This window comes from Lissotriton vulgaris, chromosome 7, assembly GCF_964263255.1.
Source record: "Lissotriton vulgaris chromosome 7, aLisVul1.2, whole genome shotgun sequence".
Classification (NCBI taxonomy): Eukaryota; Metazoa; Chordata; class Amphibia; order Caudata; family Salamandridae; genus Lissotriton; species Lissotriton vulgaris.
Window position 1 is genome coordinate 963,320,519 of NC_141695.1, and position 19,857 is coordinate 963,340,375.

Consider the following 19,857-nt stretch of genomic DNA (forward strand, 5'->3'; position numbering starts at 1 on the left):
TTGTCAAAGGTGAGATTGCTAGCATGGGTACCCTAGGCCATTTTGATGTACAGAAGAAAACAATTCTCACCACTAATGCCAGTTTACGAGGTTTGGGTGCTGTTCTGTCCCAGATGGTTGATGGTAATAAGAAGGTCATTGGTTTTGCCTCGAGCTCACTGTAGGGAGCTGAAGACCACTATTCAGTGATTGAACGCGAGGCGTTGCCTTGCTCATGGGCCAACAACCATTTCAAGTTCTACCTGTGGGGGTTGCAGTTTCTGGTCCGTACTGACCATAAGCCTGTGGTACATATGGTTGCATGCGGGAATGGCGAAAGCACTGCTCCCAGAATCAAAAGGTGGATTGAAAGACTCTGGGAGTATAATTTTATAATTGAATATTTGCCTGAGCTCATGAATGTCTCTTCAGATTTTCTTTCCTGGACAACGCTTGAAAAAAAATACACCATTTTCCCCTGACCATGCTGTGTCGTGGGTTAGGGAAGGTGGCCTCAACAGACAGGAATGGGAGGCCTGTGCTGCTTGTGATGACTCTAGGGGACCACTAATGGAGTTAGTCCTTAATGGTTAGCCTGTTCTTTCTGAAGTTCCCAGTATTGCCAAACCCTTTTGAAATGTTTGTGAGGAGCTTAACATTGTTGATGGTGACCTTTTCAGAGGGGATAGGTTGCTTCCTCCCCACTCTCGCAGGGAAAAAATCATTAATCTAGCACACAACATTCATTTGGGATGTAGCTTGGCCAAAGCAAGAGTCAGGGAATCATACTGGTGGTCGGAGGTTTATAAGCAGGTTGAGGAGGCTGTCAGGGACTGTACTATTTCTGCTGCCGATGACTAGTCTAGGAAGGTCAGCACTTCTCCGCTTTCTACAGTGGCTATTCCTAAATGACCCTAGTCAAAATCAGCCATTGACATCGTTGGACCCTTTGAGGTGCTTGCTTGCCCCCACAGAAAGGTTTGTTGTGGTCCTTGTTGACTATACTTCAAAATGGATTTCTGGAGTTCTGTTGTTAGCAAAAATATTATTGAATTCTTGAAGGACTTCTGAGGGGGTACCTGACATTTTGGTCTCTGACAATGGAGTGTAATTTACCTCTCAAGATATGACCGATTTCTTAAAGGACCTTTCCATCACATACCACCACACAGCTCTCTACTTACCACAGGCAAATGGCTTGGTGGAGGGTGTGAACCGGCTAGTGAGAGCATGTGCCCAGACTGCTGCTGACACTGGTTGCCCCCTTAAGAGTGTTCTTAGGGAAAAAGTATTGGCACACAGGAACACTCTCAACAGTATTATGGGCTGCTCTCCCTTCAGCGAGCTTAGGGGCAGGGCAGCTTGTTCCAGGCTCAACCCTGTATTGTTGAGTGTTGCAGACAGGAACAACACTGTGGATGATTGGAGAGTCAGAAGGTATCAGGATCGTTACAAACACAGGTTTGATGTCAAATGGGTGTGCGCAGGTCTGACTGGAAGGTGGGTGATCTCGTTTTTGTGAAAAAGGGTGCGTGGTCTCCCAAAGGTTTTCTGGTCCCAAACGCATCATCAAAGTCATGAAAAATTTGTAATGCTCTCTGGTGGTGATATTTGGAGTATGTCCCGCCTTTCAAAATGTGGGAGTGGGGATGTTTATGTAGGCTTACCCCAGGCCAGACACTCCCAGAGTGGTCCTGGACATTCCCAGTGTGGCCACCTCCGCACCTTCAAGATTATGTCCTCAAGTAGAAGTTTTGCCTCATATTTTTATTGTTCTTGAATTATCCATTTTTCTTCTTCCCTGTTCTTTCTATTTCTTCTGTTCTTTCGTTTTCTTCTTTTCCATTGCTTTATAAAGGGAAGATGTGTTATAACTTGCCCTTTAACTAAATGTTCTATTGGAAGAATGCTAACCATGTCAGTATTGGAACGCATTGACCTCAGGAGATGAGAGTCAGCAGTAGCATCCGTCTGCTGGCATGGACTGCCCGGTGGGTGTACAATAAACCTATCTTGAATTTCTTATGGAGATTCATCGTTTTAGTACAAAGCCCATGGCCTCTGCTACCTTGGTGGACCAGGAAACCACCTGCCAGGATCAATGTAAGGTCCTTTGCTATCTTTATGAATATTGTCATCTTCGACAAAATATTGTTATCGAAATGCATATTTTTTCACACCCATGAGGTACTGTTTTCCTCCTTATTTGAATGTATATTATGCTTGGTTACATTGCATTGAGCACCTTATTGAAAAGGAGTTTTATGCTGCTATAACCTCTAAAATGTATTATCCCTCCAGTGTACCAAGCTCCCAAAAGGGAAACCTTCACAAGCACTAGAATACTCGCAGATCCCGAAGTGCTAGAGGGCAAATTCGCAGATACCCATGCCAACTCCAGGTTTTAGAGGGAAGCAGCAGAGTTGCTGATAGTAGAAAATACTTTCCCGTGAAAGAACGCACAGAATGATGGTGTTTTTTCTGGTGCTCTGTGCTGATGCAAACATATATCTAAGGCTCTTCGACCTCGGCTTTAAACTCAGCGTGCTTCAAAATGTGGTAATCAATCATTATAGAATCTGCAAGGGAGCAAAACCTGCCTTTTGTATTATGCCAGGCGCTGCAGGAGGCCTTCCTTTTGACTACACTTTGATAAATTGGCCCCAATGTGTCTATCAAGGATATGCAATGTGTGCTGAGTGCTTTACTGTTGTCAAGCCAAACCGTCTTAGGTTTTATATATCTGTAATTGTATGATAATTACCAGCGGTTGCCTTAGCTTGCACATTATATTGCTCCCAATGTTTTACTACGAGCGCAAATGACGTGCATTTCATTGTGTAGGGGATACAAATCGTGGACCCGCCTCCGTAGTCACCATTGCTTCAGACTAGGAGCCGGCTCTCAGAGCAGGATAGGCTGCAATGACATTACCACGTCCCCTGCCCCATTCTAGTCATGGCCTCCTGCAATGTGGGGGTGATTGGAGCCAGGGTTAGATTGGGAATGAAAATCGGCCCACATTTGCATAAACACTCCTCATGTCACTGCGTTGGTGTAATCTTATAAAAAAACTTTAGGGGGGGGGTAAAAAAATGCACGTGTTAATTTACACTGGTGAAACAAGTGAGGCCACTTCTACTCAGGCCCCCTGCCCCTACTCAGTATGGGCAGACATTAATGGGCCGGCCAGCGAGACAAAAGGGAGTGATACCTCAGCTAAACGGAGGTAATGAGCGCCCATCCGCTTCTAGAAAGGCCACTCAGACTCCTACTGAACCGCTGGCTATATCAGAAGAACAGAGACAGCGCCCAAATAGCCCCCAAGACTGCTCAAAAAAGCAGCTCACAGCAGCCCTTGGACACCAGCCCCTCGGGCATTGCCCGAATGCCCCGTTACCAATCTGACGCTGGTTAGAGCATTACTGCTAGGGCTGCAGGGCCGGACTGGCCGTAGCGGCACCGGGCAATCCCCCGGTGCGTCACAGGGGTGGGGGCCGGTTGTGGGCCCTGGCAAAGTGCTCGGCGGCACCCCCAACCACCGGGAGGGAGGTGGGGGGGGGAGCGTCCGAGCACTTTGCCAGGCCGGTTTTGGTTACCAGTCCGGCCCTGTATGGCTGACTTTGGTTTCCCTTCGACCCTGCTCTCAGGGGCTTTGAGGGGGCTGTTCTGTAGAGTATTACCAGATAAGAAGGGCTTAAAACGTTCGTAAACATTTAACAGGCATTGTTTGTGTTTGTTCTTGCATAGACTGATAAGAAGAAACTCTTTGGTAGAATAGCTTCAGACTGATCTTGACCACGCTGACTTCCACATGTAGTTCAGTGATCGTGGGCATTGCTGATTTTAAACCTGCTGTGCAGTGGACCAGACTCCACTTGCAACGTGTGCACTGTAAAGGAGCTCACATCCCACTTTTATGAATCCAGATATTTCATTTGTATGAAATGTAATTTTAATTTCATGTTTTTTGTAGCATATTCTTTTTTTCAATTATTCCTAATGTTAATTCTCCCCAGGTGTGATGCAATGAAAGAAAGCTAAAAGTACAGCGTGTGACAGATGCAGTAGCAGAATAGCAGGTTATGACCGTGCACTTGAGCACTGTAACAAGGGCATGCTTAACTCGCACACATTCAGATGGTACAATTGCTGCATGTGCGCACCTTACATTGTTTGCACACAGGCAGGCTGTGAATAAAATGGCTTGAGGTAAAATGTCCATGATTGTGGTGGTGGTGGACGGAGGGGCACTCCTTGGGGCATATTATCAAGGGGGTTTATCTCCGCTTTTTTGGCTTTAAAAGCAAAGAAAGCGGAGATAAAATTATCTCCCTATTACCTAGCTGTTGCTAACACCAGTTAGTGACAGCTAGTAGGAGATAGCGACCATCTTAGGCCCCACTTTGCATGTCAGTGATATTTATCACTAATGACATGCAAAGTGGGCATGCCAAGATGTTAGCGACTGGAAACAGTCACTAACATCGCTATCTCCTATTACCAACTTTTGGAGATATTTGCGCTAAGCGTGAATATCACCAAAAGCTAGCACCTGCCCTGAGCAGTTCTTAGCCATGTTATCCAATGGGAGGTGGATAACATGGCTAAGAGCATTAGCTCTATAATGCATGAATATCGCTGACTTTTCAGCTATATTCATGCATTGCGGCCGATTTTTATCGCATTTGCGATAAATCTTGGTAATACCAAGGTTTATCTGCAATATAAATCGCCGCAGCTCGACGATAATTTTTTCACGTTAACCAAGCAATAGCGATAATTATCGCTATTGCTTGGTAATATGCCCCCTTATTCGCAAGGGTTATGAGGTGCTTAATTTGTAAAAGAATGAGAGCCGGTGCCCAAAGATCTATTCAGAAGCATGTGGCCGATGCTTTTAAATGTCACTGTGCTAAATACCAAGGCTGCGCAGTCTGGAATCTACCTCATACCTCTTTAATCGACTACCAGACACCTTCTGTCCCATTTAGTTCACTCTTACACGATCCTGCGTTCTTCTTATGCGACAGTTTTCCATCTTTGTCTTTTTCCTTCTTTCCCTTATGTGTGTTTTTCCCTCTCTTGCTTTCGGGAAATGTCAACTGACGAAAATTAAATTGCAGTCCCCATGGTCGGATTGGGATCAGAATTAGGTCCGGGCACTCCTAAAAATAATGGCCCACATTCCCAGATCATGCATTTCCATGGAACACAAATTGATTAGCAGTAGCGGCTGCTACTGATTGGGAGCGATGAGGCAGGGGGGATGGCATGTGGGGGGCAGGAAACAAATGAAAAAAAACACTTACCTGGGCCGGCCGTACTCTGCGTCTCCTCCGTCCTCTTCTTCCTGTCTCTGCCAGCATCAGGAGGCATCAGGAAGCACCCAGGCTCCCCAAAGCCAATCAGAACACTGCAATGCTGCGTTGTGACTGGTCTGAGTGCCATGGTGTGGTGCCCCGACCAGGCCTCGGAGGCTTTGTATGTTCCTCACCAGGATGTGTAAAGCATGCCTGGTGGGGAAGATGCAAAATGTGCAGGTCAGTATGGCCGGCCCGAGAGGCCCGGCCAAGCTAGTAATGGGCACTTAAGGACTACAAAACACTCCTCTCCCTGCTCTGGCAAGCCCTGCCCCGCCCCGAAAGCCACTGAATTCAATAGGAAAAATAAAATGATAATAGCAACACTTTATTATCATTTTATTTTTCCTTTTGAGAAGTGGGCGACGGTCCTCCGCCTTAGCGGAGGAGCCACCACCGTTGATTAGTCTCATTGGGCACATGTCTATAGAAAGGTTTGGTAATTTTAACATTTTATAGCTTATAGAGCAAGTAAAGTGGGTAAAAACTAGAAGCACTGTGTTTTGGCCGGACGTGCAAAATGAAATATAATGGTCTAAGGGCCACAATACCTGTTCTGATGAGTATTTTAATATCCTGGCCTCAGTGGTGGCTCTTCCACTAAGGCAGAGGAGAGTCGCCTCATATGAAAAATAAAATGATAATAGCACACGATTTGGCTGGCCGTCTTGGGCCGGCCAAACCGTCATGCTCACTTTGCACATTGCATTACAGCCTGGTTTGTGCGCTGAGTCACAGTGCTCAGACCAACCACGATGCTGCATTGCAGCATCATGTTTGGCTAGGGAAGCCTGGGTGCTTCCTGTTCCTGCCTCATCTCAGTAAGAAAAACAAAGGAAAGCCTGGAGAGCCTGTGGTTGCAGCAGCCAGGTAGTGCATTTTTCTTTTTTCAAACACCCCCCCCCGCTCACCCCCCTTCCCTGCCCACCCCACCACCACACCCCCAAAGCAGCAGCCACAGCCTGGCTTGTAGAAAAATGGAAAAAATCACCTGCATCATTAATTTTGTATGAATTTTAAACAGTAAAGTAAAGGGAAATATACTTTATACTGAATTCTAAAACTGCCTTAATGATCCATGCCTGATTGTCAAATGAACAAAGGCAGAAAGCCATTTTAACAAGACTAAGGTTTTTATTTTATATATATTATATATATATATATATATATATATATATATATATATATATATATATATAGATTTGTCTGTAATGATCATGCTCTGGCATTTGCAGAATTTTAAATCATGAGCTAGGCCAGTTATTTTCTTAATGTTTTTTGTAGTTTTATATAGTCCAAACTGGTCACAAAGGCTTTGGGTCTATTTACATGAGCACCAGTAGCGTTAGAGAAGATCAAATTTGTTTGTATTTTTCAGCCTCTGGAGATTATTTGATTTGTCCAGAATCACAGGATGTTGAGCTAAGGCCGGGACTCCAACATAGTTCCTGAGTTCCAAAGTTTGCAGCTCTGGTCATGGTAGCCTCACAGCTAGGCAAATGCAAACACACCAGCGACACTCATGTGCCAGCTTATCTGCCAATGCCTGACTGCCCGCCTTCCCAATACGACTCTGGCAGGCCCCAAAAATGAGTGCAGGTGGACCCCACTGGCAACCAGTGGCTCAAATTAAGCACTGTTTATGCCTGTTTCTGCATGCTCCCTGGCCATCGTTTGCCTTATGCCAGTCAATATTTGGGCCATGACTGTGGCAGAGGGGAAAGAAGAGTGCTCTCAGGGGGCAAACATGTCAGTTTTGTGCGTTATGGTGCATGTAAATGTACTCCCTCAGAGAAGAAAATGGGAATCAATGGGTGGGCAGAATGCAATAATCTGCTGATGACATTGAGTCCTTTATCTCCCCCGTGTTTTTAGGTTGAGCCCTAAGCCAGCGCTGCTCTTGAGTTGATCTGTGGTGGTTCACTATGTGAGGGAAGCCCCACCAACTCCCCTGCCCGTCTTTTTTATTGGCTTGTGTCTTTGTCCTTCCTAAACGCTGCCTTCTGATTGGTTTATAGGCTTGTTAGTCTCTCCTTATGACAGCCATGCCGTCATTTGTGTCCTACTATGCCTACTGGCCCTTTTACTTCGAGTGTTGCACGGTATGTGTTATTTCGATTATGAGCACTATTTTCTTTATTAATATTCTCTTACTGCCCATAACTTCTCCCTCCCTCCCGCAGTCCGTGCCTTCTCGCTCCCCCGCTCACACAACAGTTGTTCATGCCTTCTTGCCCCCCTACCCGCACTCCTGTTTGCAATGCAATAGGTCTTGCGTAAATGTGAGTCCTATTGCATTGAAAATGCTTATTTTGAGATGGGTGACAGGACATCATGTGCCTTTTAAGTAGCAGCACTGATAAAATCTCATTGTCAGGTAAATAGAGAGCCTGAAATGAACTGCTTAATTGCTACAGATTATTGTACGGTTTAAAATCGGTCCTGATCTTCCGTACCTACCTTTTACGGTGCCAATTATACTATTCTCGGCAATCAAAATATTGTGAGGTTTGGACGTGTTCTGTTCTTTTTTACTTAAATATACAAACACAGTGTTCCTTTCATACAAGTCACACAATCAAATTAGCTGCTGATAATCACGACGCTTCCTGCCTTCATGCTGCTCATCTCCAGCTCTTTGGCTATCTGAGAATGAAATTACAAACCTAAACTGTAGCTCAGCACACCCAGCAACACAGTCAAAGCACTGGAAAAAGCTTTTCAATCTGTCAAGAGTCCTATCCCAGTAGGAGGGGTCTGCCTGTACACCGCGGCCTCATTGGCCTGTCCATAAGTGATTTTAATTTGTTGATATGCTCAATTTCATAATTGGTTTACATCTGCCTCTCCTGGTTTTTGCCACACATATTTAAAATATATGTGGCAATAGGACTTCATGCAAGAAATATTTACCTTAGCTCATACCCAAAATTAAATCCACCTTCCCAACTAATTTAAGATAGCAGCTCAAATAGGGGAGAGGATGTGGTCTCACTGCTTGACTGCCGACTTTGGTGCTGGGTAACCAAAGTTCCAGCCTTGGGGTCGACTCCACATCCTTGAATTCAGGGCAAATCAGTTAATCTCCCCATACCTACCAAAAATATGAATGTCACCTTGTGTAGCGTAACTGGTGCTCATGTAAAGCGCTCCAATACCTCCGGGTCGAGTTTGCCCTAAATAAATCGTCAAATATATATATATATATATATATATATATATATATATATATATATATATATATATATATATATATATATATATATATATATATATATATATATCCAAAACACAACAGCGTTCCTCACGAGCACTCGGGTTAGGGACAAACCGAACACAATCCACTCATTAATCCAAGAAATTAGATTTATTGCTTCATAAATCACGTGGATTTATGAAGCAATAAATCTAATTTCTTGGATTAATGAGTGGATTGTGTTCGGTTTGTCCCTAACCTCAGTGCTCGTGAGGAACGCCGTTGTGTTTTGGATACTTTTTAAACAAGATAAAGAACTTCCAATGGAATGGCGACTACATTATGATGGCCATAGACGTAACATCATTATACACCAGCATAAAGCACGAAGATGGGGTGCAAGCAATAGAATACTATCTGAAAAATAGGGCCCCCATATTCCATCAACACAATGAAATGCTGGTAGCTATGATTAGATTTTGTTTAAATAACAACATGTTTATGTTTAATCATTTACTATATTGCCAAATACAAGGGGTAGCCATGGGGGCCAGTTTTTCTCCAAGTTACTCATGCCTACACATGGGGAAGTGGGAGGAACTGGTCCTGGGAGGAGAATATGCTGAAACCTTAAAGACAAAAGTGAAATTATGGCTAAGGTTCATAGATGATTTGTTTGTAATCTGGCATGGAACAAAGGGGGAAGCAGAAATCTTTTTGGGAGAAATTAATAACAACCAATTAAATTTAAAATTCACGGCTGAGATCAGTGAGACAAGGGTAAGTTTCCTTGATACAGAAGTGTTTGTAACAAATAATACCTTGCAAACCAAGCTGCATAGGAAGAAAACGGCAGGGAACTCCCTACTGCATGCCTCGAGTTCACATCCCCATCACCTAGTGAATAGCATTCCCTATGGGGAAATGTTAAGGATCAAGAGGATATGCAGTACCCAGGAAGAATTAAAGCTAGCCCAACAAGAGAGTAAAGACAGATTCCTAGTCAGGGGTTATTCCAACAAAACCATAAACCTTGCCATAGCGAAAACAAACCTAATGGAGAGGGAGACACTTTTGGCTGGCAAAACTGCAAAAAAACTAGACCACGTAATTGAAAGGTCCCAAACTAGCCAAGATGACTCTGGAGCAAATAATTTTCGTTTAGTTGTCGGATACAGCAGACAACACAAAACTATCCAAAAAATTATCCAAGACTCATGGCCCACTGTCTTAAGTGACCCAGTACTAGGACCCCTGCTACCGCAGAGGGTGTCCATTACTTTTAGCAGAGGACCATCAATGAGAGATGCATTAGTAGTGTCTGATCCTGAAATAATAGGCAAACCCGAATGGTATCACAACCTGAAGGGTTTTAAACGATGTCCAACTTGTAAAGCATGTACACATGGCGTAAATACGAAAACGTACTCAAGCCCCTTCAGAACAAAACCATATATAATCAATAAAATGCTTAACTGTAAAAGCGAATACATAGTATATGTATTGACCTGCCCATGTGGGTTGAATTACGTGGGGTCCAGTAAATTACAGGCTCATGTTCGTATATTGCAACATCTACGAGCCATAACGAATATGGACAACACGTATCCAGTTGCTAGGCATTTTAAAAAGCATCACGCATCGAATAATAAAGGGTTGAAATTTTATCTGATCGATGCGATAGCTCCCAACAGAAGGGGTGGGGATCGTGAAAACAAGTTACGCAAGCTGGAAACACGGTACATTCTTCTATTGGATTCAAAACACCCCAATGGATTGAATCTGACCGAAGATATGTACACGTGCTTAACCTAGAAAAATCCATGTGCATTAAACAGATATAAGTATGTTCCACAGAGGAAAGAATAGAAAAGCAAAAGATGAAGTTGTGGATAGACTGTTCCAAATACAACCAAAGATGAATAATGTTAAGTACATGACACATCCCCGATCACCATTTTTATTGGTATGTTGTAAATAGAATGTACATATATGAATTTGATAGATTGTTATAAATATTTTATATAATTTTTATATATATATTTTTTAATTATTGTGTGAAAAGTTGTTCAACATGATAGTTAAGGGGTCATTGCATTATAAGGTCAGAATTTGGAACATGAGGACATACATATAACTGATAGAACAATAAAAATGCTTAATAACATGGCAATTGAAACACAATAGTGAATAATATGTGCTGATAACATCAAGTGAACACTGAACATGGTAAAGCTGTACAACATATGAACATAAATTTGAAAAGGTGCACATAACAGCCACCGTAAAGTGAATATCTAAAAGATGTGAAAAACGATAATAAGATAGAAATCTTTTTTAACCGGGTGAAAACACTGAAAGCACAGAGTACACTAATAATGTAAAATTCACATAAAAAGATCATCATTTTCATTAGTCATGGAGAAGTTTTGTACATGTGATATGTAAATATCAAGGGTACAATGGGTTAATGGACTTATGTATTTTACATGTATTCAATTGAGTCCTACAATAAGTATTTTACTATTTGAAAATAATTTAACGTATATTTAAAGGTTAAACAAAAATGTATTTTACCCATATTAATTGTAACTATTTACTGACCCGTATTGTACATAACGTATTTTACGATGACCATGTTTGAAAAGTACAAAGTTTTTTCTATGTCTATGAATTTTGTAAATCACGTGATATTTGAGTCACAAGAGCACTGTCACTTTAAAAAGCCTTCGCGCTCAAATGCAAATGTCGAGTGAACAAGCGGCGTTCGCGCCGCGAAACGCGTCTCAGGCATCTGGCTGCAATAAATATTTGAAGCACCGAACAACAACTGGGTCCGTGTCCTGTTTTGATCCAACGTTAAGCAAGCGTGGGGTTTGAATACAGGATTTGCAATATATATATATATATATATATATATATCCAAAACACAACAGCGTTCCTCACGAGCACTCGGGTTAGGGACAAACCGAACACAATCCACTCATTAATCCAAGAAATTAGATTTATTGCTTCATAAATCACGTGGATTTATGAAGCAATAAATCTAATTTCTTGGATTAATGAGTGGATTGTGTTCGGTTTGTCCCTAACCTCAGTGCTCGTGAGGAACGCCGTTGTGTTTTGGATACTGAAAATCCGGCTGCTCTGCCGGTTCGAGCCACTCCCACAAAGGCGAAGGGTTGCAGCAGGAGCAAGTTACTTTGAAATATATATATATATATATATATATATATATATATATATATATATATATATATATATATATATATATATATATATAAAATTCAAATAAAGATTCTTTGAAGAAAAAAAAAAAAAATATATATATATATATATATATTCACAGAAAAAACCATAGGTTATAGTGGATATATAGTTAGGAATTTGCATTTACAAAACCTTGAAAATTCAATTAAAAAACCATTGGTTTTAGGCCATATATAGTTAGGGATTTGCATTTACAAAACCTTATTTTACTCGCATAAAACCATTGAAATTCCATATATAGTTATAAGCGCTAACTATATATCGCGCACCCCCAATCCACTGCTGATGATGTCACATATTACATCATTCATGACATGGTTAGTGACATCACTGATGACATCACTGATGACATCTCAAATGACATCACTGATTACAACATCCAGTGACTGTATGTTTCTGTAAAGTTAAAATATGTTTTACATATTGAAGAATGAGTGGATATATAAGTGTCTGGATGAAGGATGTACTAGGTGCATGACTGACTGATTGAGTGAGTGATTAAATGTGTCTCACTGAGTGCATGGGTTAGTGACTAAACTGTTTTAATTTGTGCATCATTATATCTGTTGTTCTACAAACTGCTGCATATGTTGATCAGTAGCTATATGAGTAACTGTATGGGTTATTGATTGGTTGTCCAAGTATTTGTATGGGAAACTGAGTGTGTGTGCATGGGTGGCTGGAAGGTGTGTGACTCTGTACATAGATGTGTGAGTAGTTGATTCACTATATGTATAGATTCAAAAGTGCATGTGCAAACAGCTGTATGGGCGGTTGACTGTGCATGAGTGTATTAGTGAGTGAATGGATATCTCAGTGCTACATGTCAAATTAAGTACATATGTAAAACACAGTACATGTGAGAGTTGACATCTATAAATAACTGTGCATAAGAGCCAGTGAATGTGTGAGTGGCTGTATGGATCATTGTGAACATGTATCAGAGATTGTATAAGAGAGTAAAGTAAATATGTGTTAGTATATGTTTGAATAAGTAAGGTGTGTATAACTGTATAGTTGAGAAAATGGAGGTGTGATTGATTTTTGGCATAACTGACTAGGTGTGTGAGTAACTCCATGGATGAGTGACAGTCTGTGACTGTCTGTTTACACTGATTGTATCTAAGGTTATATTAGAGTCTGAAGAGGTTCATGGTATTATCACATGAATGATATCATCAGTGATGTTATCAGTCATGTCAAATGAGATGTTTTCAGTGATGTCATCAGTGATGTCATTTGAGATGTCATCAGTGATGTCATCAGTGATGTCACTAACCATGTCATGAATGATGTAATATGTGACATCATCAGCAGTGGATTGCGGGTGCGCGATATATAGTTAGCGCTTATAACTATATATGGAATTTCAATGGTTTTATGCGAGTAAAATAAGGTTTTGTAAATGCAAATCCCTAACTATATATGGCCTAAAACCAATGGTTTTTTCATTGAATTTTCAAGGTTTTGTAAATGCAAATTCCTAACTTTATATCCACTATAACCTATGGTTTTTTCTGTGAATTTCATTGGTTTTTTAATAGCAAATATGAAAAGCTTTAAAATGTCAAGTACGTGATAGATAAAAACATTTTCGTATTTATGCACGCTGATGTGCTTTGAACGCTGCCCCCCTCCCCTCTTTTCTCTTAGTAGTACTCTCTCTTTGCAGATAGTGAAGAGTAGTTAACGCAGGCCTTTACCCCCGTTGTAATCCGTCCTGCCTGCTTGTCTCTCCATTTGATTGATTATTATCCAAGCATTTACTGTTTTACAATTGATTCTCTTTGGTTCATTCTCTATTTACAAACAAGCACAAAGTCGCAATACTCTGTTTAGTCTTTGCAGATCGTGAAAAATTGTGTAAAAAAATAAAAGTAATCGAGCAAAATCAGTAGGCCACTAATTGGATCTCTTTTTGACCTCGCTAAAATAGAAATATTATAAACAACCCTTCATGAGAAATACGAAAATAGTGAGATGAACTGAGCTCCACACCATGAGGGCTGCAAGACAGCTCGGCTCCGTCACCCACCCCGCCCAAAATAACGACAAACCCTATGCAAATATTAAAAATATAGACAACACACCAGCAAAGAAACAGGGTAAAACATTTTATTAAATAACTATTTACATAACGTTGGTTTATAAGATGATGTCAGTAGTGGACCGATGTGTGAATAGGTCGGAAGCAGCACAAGGCGCCAAGATCCGGATGGAAAGTCCTGGATGTTGGGTGCCATAGTTCAGAGTTCTGAGTTTGAGCCTTTTTCAATGCCTGTGCTTTGTTGTTTCCCCTCCATCAAAAACAAAAATAAAATATAAAACTGTGCAAAAATACAAAAAAATCAAAAAATGTTTACAAAAGCAGTGCTTGTAAGACTGTCTGAAGCTTATTTCCACCTACTGCAGCTTCACTATTCTCAAAGTAAGTGAGGGTCGTTTGTGGACCTGACTGCATTTGAAAACAATGTTATATGGTACCTCCCTAAACCGCTTGACGGAGGCCCCCGAGGGGCGGTGTGATGGCACGGACTCGGAGAAGACGCTTGGCTCCGACCCCCTCCCCAAGTCTTATAGCACTGGTGTAGCCTGAGATCGCCCCCGACATAGGCGGCCGGCTCCCGGGGTCCGGCGGAACTTTTTGCCTTTTGATGACTCTTCTATTCTGGACTTTGTCCCACAATCCGTTTGACCTGAAGACACGCTGTAGTGGGGCGCCCCTTTACCGTTTTAGTTGCCATTCCGCCCGCTTTTGCTACACTGTGCCTCTTCCGCCATTCAGCTGTTTACCGCCCGCTCTTGCGACTACAGCGTCTCGCTCACCATGTAGTTAAGTTGCTCCCGCTCTTGCGGTGCAGCGATAGGCGGCTGCCACAGGACTCTCAAAATGGCGGCCGGCTCTTCGGTTTTGGGCCTGGTCCACTAAAATGGCCCTGGGACACCTTGGAACTCGGACGCTTCCCTGATAGGGCTTGGGTCCCATTCTCGAAAGCGTCCCCTCAGCCGTGAAGATTCTACAAAAGTCTTGGGGGCCCCCGACTCCCGCAGGCTTCTGGTGGGGAGCGGCTGCCATGTCTGCTCTTGGAATGGCCACGACGGAGCTACGAGATGGTAGTGCTCTCATGCTGATGCCAGCTTTAGTCTGAAACATCCAGAAACACTGTAGACTACCAAATCGATCAGTTCCGGTAGCGCCCCAACATGACCCGGAAGAGAAGAACTTGCCCTCCCCTCTTTGACTGATGGTTCTTGTTGCCTGTCCCCTCTGTTGTCATTTAACAGAACTTTTTGGACTGCTGAAAGGGGTTGTGTTCCGAACGCTGGTTGGTGGAGACATTTTGACTATATTCTTGACCTACGTTGTCGCGTAATGCGTTTTATGACACGCCGCGTTAGCGCACCCGGAAGTGATCCGGGGCGCGGCGCGCAGCGCGTAACGTAAGCATAACAGGTCATGTGACTTGTTAATAAAACTTTTCATTGGTTCATTTTACTTTTGTTATTTTAATGATGAAAAGCTTGGTCATATGACCTAAAAATTACGCTTTTTATTGTTTTCGAACATTATTTTTTTTAAAACATATATGTTATAATATTCCAGGCTAATGTACTTTCCCGGAAAATTTACAACTGTCCTGCAAGTAAAATATATTCCTTTTTCGAGAAAAAGGGCGTTTCTTCGTTCCATGACGGAGCCGTTGAGTAAAAGAGACTCGGCCTGCTGTCTTAGTCGCCGATACGCCTGATTATCAGATTCTTATCGATCACTTTATGTTGCAGGAGTGGAAAACACAACTGCCCTTGACCATTTATCTTTACTACGTTCCTACATATTATACCTTTTATCCGTCATGTAATTGGACTGCTTTATTTCACTTGCCTTTTACTGATTCGAAAACAGTGACTAAAAGTAAAAACTTTACCAATGTAAATACTACTACCGTGTTTTGTTTTAAAAACCTTTATTGTGAAAATGTCAGTATACAAATACGGGCCTATAACCACCTGGGCCGGCCACGGAGCAAACTGAAATCGTATATGATGAGGAGACATTTACACTGTAGAGGAACGTAACGAGCGGGCCATTAGGTTGCAAGAACTAAGGTGTCTAACAGTTGCGGAATCGGTGGACGTACATTTTGTAATTAAAATAAGACAGGGCCACTTACAGTAAAATTTTCTAGATATACATTTGCGGGCAAGGAGTTACGAGTCCCATTTATACCGGCGCCATTTTGGGCGAGGCCGGGCAGGTCCAAGATATAGTCAAAATGTCTCCACCAACAATCGGCCAGACCAGAACCCCTTTCGGCCCTTTATGCTACAAGATGGTGTCTTCCATTCAGAAAATATTGTTGGCAGCATTTTGAAAGGAAAGATAAACAGCCGTTCTCCTAGTGAGTCTCACATTGTTACATTTAGGAAGAATGTTGAAGAGTAATATGTGGAAAATCTGAAGCCGTTTTTCTACAAACTCTCAATCAGCCTAAGTCATGGGCGATCTTTGTCCACACCAGGGCAATAGTGAAGCTGCAGCAGGTGCAAAAGAGCTTCAGACAGTCTTACAAGCACTGCTTTTCTAAACATTTTTTTGTATTTTTGCACAGTTTTATATTTTTTTTTTGTTTTTGATGGAGGGGAAACAACAAAAAACAGGCATTGAAAAAAGCTCAACAGTGCAGGGCGCCTTGTGCTGGTTCCGACCTATTCACACATCGGTCCACTACTGACATCACCTCATAAGCCAACGGGGCACCCCACACTGACTTTCGGCGCAGCATTGTAGGATGGCCACACCAGTGCGGCAACTTGCTGGACACCACCTCGGTGCCATCCGGATCTCGGAGCGTTCGAGTCACTGTACCGCAAGAGTGACCGGAACTCAGCTGGTCACGCCGTCTTTCGGCGCAGCATTGTAGGATGGCCATACCAGTGCGCCAACTTGCTGGACACCACCTCGGTGCCATCCGGATCTCGGCGCGTTCGAGTCACTGTACCGCAAGAGTGACCGGAACTCAGCTGAACACGCCGTCTTTCGGCGCAGCATTGTAGGATGGCCACACCAGTGCAGCAATTTGCTGGACACCACCTTGGGCAACAGTGAAGCTGCAGCAGGTGCAAATAAGCTTCAGATAGTCTTACAAGCACTGCTCAGAACTCTCAACTATGGCACTCAACATCCAGGACTTGCCATTCGGATCTTGGCGCCTTGTACTGGTTCCGACCTATTCACACATCGGTCCACTACTGACATCACCTCATAAGCCAACGGGGCACCCCACGCCGACTTTCGGCACAGCATTGTAGGATGGCCACACCAGTGCGGCAACTTGCTGGACACAACCTCGGTGCCATCCGGATCTCGGCGCGTTCGACTCACTGTACCGCAAGAGTGACCGGAACTCAGCTGGACACGCCGTCTTTCGGCGCAGCATTGTAGGATGGCCACACCAGTGCGGCAATTTGCTGGACACCACCTCGGTGCCATCCGGATCTCGGCGCGTTCGAGTCACTGTACCGCAAGAGTGACCGCAACTCAGCTGGACACGCCGTCTTTCGGCGCAGCATTGTAGGATGGCCACACCAGTGCGGCAATTTGCTGGACACCACCTCGGTGCCATCCGGATCTCGACGCCTTGTGCTGCCTTCGGCCTATTCGCACATCGGTCCGCTACTGACGCCGCCTCACGTGCCAACGGATTTTCTACGCTTTTTGTAGCCCTATGCCGCATAACAGGTCATGTGACTTGTTTATAAAACTTTTCATTGGATCATTTTACTTTTGGTTTCCTAAAGATGGAAGGCTTGGTCATATGACCTAAAAATAACACTTTTCATTGGTTTAGAACATTTTTTTTTCCCAAACGATGAAAGCCCCACCTTGTTTCTGGATCATTCAGACTGAAGCTGGCGTCAGCATGAGAGCACCACCATCTCGTGGCTCCGTCGTGGTCATTCCGCGAGCAATCATGGCAGCCGCTCCCCACCGGAAGCCTGCGGGAGTCGGGGGCCCCCAAGACTTTTGTAGAATCTTCACGGCTGAGGGGACGCTTTTCGAGAATGGAGCCCAAGCCCTAGCAGGCAAGCGTCCGAGTTCCAAGGTGTCCCAGGGCCATTTCAGTGGACCAGGCCCAAAACCGAAGAGCCGTCCGCCATTTTAAGAGTCATGTGGCAGGCGCCTATCGCTGCACTGCAAGAGTGGGAGCAACTCAACAACATGGTGAGCGAGACGCTGTAGCCGCAAGAGCGGGCGCAACTCAGCTGGATGGCCGCCACCTGGGGAGGCCCGTTCACGCCGCCTCCCCCACGCCCCCCCCCCCCCCGGCCGCCGCACGCAAATTTTTGGAGCAGCATTGTAGGATACCAAAACCAGTGCGGCAGTTTACTGGACATCACCTGGGTGCCATCAACATCTCAGCGCGTTCTGCTGCCTTGGGACTATTCGCACAACAGACCGCTACTGACGAGGCCTCCCCCCACCCCACCCGGGACGCCCCACGCCAATTTTCGGAGCAGCATTGTAGGATCCCAAAACCAGTGCGGCACCCAGGCGACATCACCTGGGTGCCGTCCAGAACTCTGCACGTTGTGCTGCCTTGGGACTATTCGCACAAAAAACAGCTTCTGACCATTGTTGCTTTTTTGGGTGAAAAATGTTTAAATGTTTTTACAGTTTTTGTTCCGTTCATTATAGTTAAAAGTTAATAAAGTTTTAAAATCTAACTTTGTTGGAGTGCTATATATGTTTAAAAAATCGGGTGAATGGGGCCTTGAATCGGGTTATTGTCATGTGTGGGCTTTGCAAGTGTACTGCTACAAGATCGGACATTTCAAACTCAAATGCACGTTCTTTTTCTTACCTTTCCGAAGCATGGAGCGCAATAGCAGGCAGAGAAAGGGTGATGCACGTGTTGAACACTGCCTGGCCTGGCAAGTTGCTGGCAGTGCCCCCCCGCCCGCTCCTGAAAGAGGGCACACACACACCGCCGCCCCGAGTACTTCACAAATCTTTAAAAGACCATGCGCTTGTTCATGAGGCTTAAATGGTTTATCACCCCTTCTAGAACCCCTGCATCGACCCTCTGACGTTTCCTGGAAGAATTAGCACGTAACACAATACCAAGCCCTGTCAGCTGAAACCCCCGAGAAATCATGGGGCATATTATCAAGGGGGTTTATTTCCGCTTTTTTGGCTTTAAAAGCCAAAAAAAAAAGAGATAAAATTATCTCCCTATTACCAAGCTGTCGCTAACACCAGTTAGTGACAGCTAAAAGGAGATAGCGACCATCTTGGGCCCCGCTTTGCATATCAGTGATATTTATCACTAATGACATGCAAAGTGGGCGTGCCAAGATTTTAGCGACTGGAAACAGTCCCTAACCATCGCTATCTCCTATTACCAACTTTTGGAGATATTCGCGCTAAGCGCGAATATCTCCAAAACCTAACACCTGCCCTGAGCAGTTTTAGCCATGTTATCCAATGGGAAGTGGATAACATGGCTAAGAGCATTTGCTGGATAATGCATGAATATCGCTAACTTTTCAACGATATTCATGCATTGCGGCCGTTTTTTATCGCATTTGCAATAAACCTTGCTAATAGCAAGGTTTATGTGCGATAAAATTCGCCGATGTGCGGCGATAATTTTTGTCTCTAAACAAGTTAGAGACAAAAATTATCGCTAGTTGTTGGTAATATGCCCCCGGGTTTTTGCTTGCAGGAATCGGGAGGCGGGAGACTAGCACTGAAATCAGTAGTCTCACGCCTGAATCGGGAGGGTTGGCATGTCTGGATACTCTACAGCTGAGGCCATAAACAGCTGTAGAGTATCCAGACATGCCAACCCTCCCGATTCAGGCGTGAGACTACTGATTTCAGTGCTAGTCTCCCGCCTCCCGATTCCTGCAAGCAAAAACCCGGGGGCATATTACCAACAACTAGCGATAATTTTTGTCTCTAACATCCGCAGGACTAGGTGATAGCTTAGGTCCGGCCTGGACAATCGGACACAGAGGAAGAGGAGTGTCAGAGGGTGCGGTAGT